Here is a 3,018-nt window from a genome sequence, read left to right as displayed (position 1 = left end):
CACACACACACACACACACATACCATAAAACGCTACATAAAGTAAACAGCGTTGAACTCATGATTAACTGGTAACTGTGTGCATCGTGCTGTACGGTCAGGTGTGTTTATGTTGGAAAACTCGGGCTGGATAAATCTTACCTGAGTTTGCAACTTGGAATTATTACTTAAATGGCTGTTTCATTGCCGGTTTCCAAGTGCAATTGATTGCAGCGTACTTCTCAGGGTTGTGGGTTCGAGTCCCACATTGTGTGGTGTTTTAAAGGAGTGTTGCAGAAAAGTTAGAGTTTGGGGAACTATACAACTGACATTAAACTTGACCTCTTCAAAGACAAAGCAAGTGTTTGTTCACACACACACACGCACACACAATACGAAGGGCTTTCTGATATCAGCTGCCACTGAAATCAGTAGCTGACCTTTGCCTGTAGCTATGGCAGCCAGTCCAGCAATGTGCCTTGATGACAGTGCCGCACCAAGAGAAAAGATTGCAACAGATTAGGCCTCTTCCCCAGAATGCCACTGATTCATTCACTCACTCAAACACCAGGATGGAAATCAAAAAGCTGGAGTCCTTGAGCAACTTGTATAAAAGCGTCTGCAGCTGAGCTGCTTGCTTCAGATTAAAAGGTTTCTCTTCACCGATGAACAAATAATCCAAATCAGCCCCGACACACACGCCAGTGTCTGTGGTCCACAATCGCCGATAGCTTGTGCAGCGTCACTGAGAGTCTGAGGCTGAGTTGACCATTGCCACGACACACACACACACACACACACACACACACACACACACACACACACACACACACACACACACACACACACACACACACACACACACGAAACTAAGCATAATGTCAGGGTTGCAGGGTGGAGCTCTCTTGTTGCCCGAGGACACAGAGATGAAACCTGCAGGTAAAACCTGTGTCAGGAGTGGGATTTGAACCCACGCCTCCACTTGGAGACCATAATGCCCTTTGTTATGGAAGGGGTTGACCCTTGAGTATGGCGCCTTAGACCACTCGGCCACCCTGACTGGTCTTAGAAGCAAGAGGTTACAATTTACATGTCAATAGACATGTAAAATGTAGTCCATTGAGCAGTTTCTGAATCTTTAGGTGTTAATGCTCGGTGATTAGCGCGATGCCACTGGAAGCTGCATTGTGTAATCACTTGTAATCAGTTAGCCTCTAGCACAGCTTTCATATGATGAGGGGAAGCGTGAGGACACCAGTCTTCTCACCATCCAGTTGTCAGGATGGCCGAGTGGTCTAAGCCGCCATACTCCAGGGTCAACTCCTTCCAAGGCAAAGGGCATTCGTGTCTCCAAACGGAGGCGTGGGTTCAAATCCCGCTCCTGACACATATTTTACCTTGGCCTCTGATTGGAATATAATCAGGGGGTTCACAAGTGATCAAAAGGTCCATCACACACTTGTTTCTGTGACTCAAAATTGCCTGTAGTATCTGCACAGCAGCTTTCTTGGTGACAGCAAAAGGAAGGCCACAGAATGGGTCTCGACCCGAGAACAGAACGACAGAATTTTTACCTGATGACAAAACATCGATGAAGGCAAGAGTAAACACTGCCCCAGACTTTGCAGGGTCTCTTACCAAGCATGTCATGACTACTTTGTTCACACGATGCTCGGGGAAGAGAAGGCGGGCTATTAACTATTAAGGCGCGAAAAGCAAATAAATAGATGTTTCTTGTAGGGTGTGAGGAGATTTGACCCAGAAATATGACCCTCCACCCTATTCTTAGACCACGAGACTCAATGCAGCCCAGAAATATGACCTATTTTCCTGCCTTCTAGAGCCCGGCTACTTCAGTCGGTCGAGCATGAGATTTTAAAGGCTTCTTTCAGACAGATCCAGCTATCAATCAGTCAGTCAATCAGTCACTGGGAGACTGTAGTCAGGAGTAAAGACCGGCACATATTGGGTCTCGTCCCAAGTCTCAGCAGCTGAAATCGACGGGTATTTCTGAGAAAATAAATTCTAAAGGCCTTTAAACACCGATCAGCCGTCATTGAGAGGGCAGTAGTGGCTGCAGGTGAACTTAGTCCCTGATAATAAGATCCTACTGAGGAGATCCAAAAAGTATTACATCAGTTCATACACAAATCTAAAAGGGCGTCTCACACACCAATAATGAGCCCATGCCCAGCGGTTTTGGTGGTCTGTGAGATGAGTTGAGTCAGAAATACGATCCTCGTTCTGAGTCTCCTCAGCCCATGAGAGTTAACACAGTAAATGAATCCTGGCCCGTATTTATCTGGCAGAGTTGGTAGAGCATGAGACTCCTAATCCCAGGGTTGTGGGTTTAGGACCCACTTTTTACGCTCGTCTTTTCAGGAGAGGATGGTCTCTGTGCTCAGTATGGTGATAGAGTTTTAATGTATGTACGTAATATATGTAACCCAATCCAATTTCCAGATTAATATCTCTACAACACTTCACACACTTGGAGACTGAAGAGTGAGCATAAATAGTAAGATATGACAGGAACAACACTTTAAAATGCAGGACTTACCCATAAACTGAACCTGTTGAGAACACAGAGCCTAATATATAAAAAGGACTTGCTCTATGTAGCGATAGATATTATTATATTAGGTGATACTCGCTTCTAAGCCAAAATGTTGTCAACTGAAAACAACAAATGAGGTGCAATGGAAACATATTGAGGTAAAAGGGGGAGAAAGGGAGAGTTAAAAGCAGAAGAGAATAGGCTTATTGTAGTGAGCGCATGCTAACTAAGATTCCTGTCCCCATCTGTTTGGGTTCGTGTTCATGTACGGCCAAGAGTGTGTGTATTTGTGTGTGTAAGTGAGACAGCTTTCCAAGCGGGTGCAGGTGTGCTGTTGATAGTTTTATCAGCGCTGGATCGGCGCAACTGAGAGGAGAGGAAAGGAAAGTAGGGAGGAGAGGGAAGGGCAGAGGAGAGGAGAAAGGCTGGCTCTGTAATGATCCTGGTGTTTATATGGGTTGTTCCATTCATATCCCCTTATAC

At 45.4% G+C, this 3,018-nt stretch overlaps 1 non-coding gene across 1 annotated transcript; it reads right to left on the bottom strand.

The window, feature by feature from the left end:
- Positions 1–927: 927 nt before the first annotated feature.
- Positions 928–1,038, bottom strand: trnal-caa (transfer RNA leucine (anticodon CAA)). The gene is made up of 2 exons: positions 1,001–1,038; positions 928–973 (listed from the first exon to the last, which is right to left on the bottom strand). It is a non-coding gene; the product is annotated as a tRNA-Leu (tRNA).
- Between the last annotated feature and the right edge of the window lie 1,980 nt (positions 1,039–3,018).

The sequence above is a fragment of the Clinocottus analis genome, unplaced genomic scaffold (assembly GCF_023055335.1).
Source record: "Clinocottus analis isolate CAN_PGR_092001 unplaced genomic scaffold, fCliAna1.0.p SCAF_20, whole genome shotgun sequence".
Classification (NCBI taxonomy): Eukaryota; Metazoa; Chordata; class Actinopteri; order Perciformes; family Cottidae; genus Clinocottus; species Clinocottus analis.
This window is presented reverse-complemented; position numbering and strand designations above follow the sequence as displayed.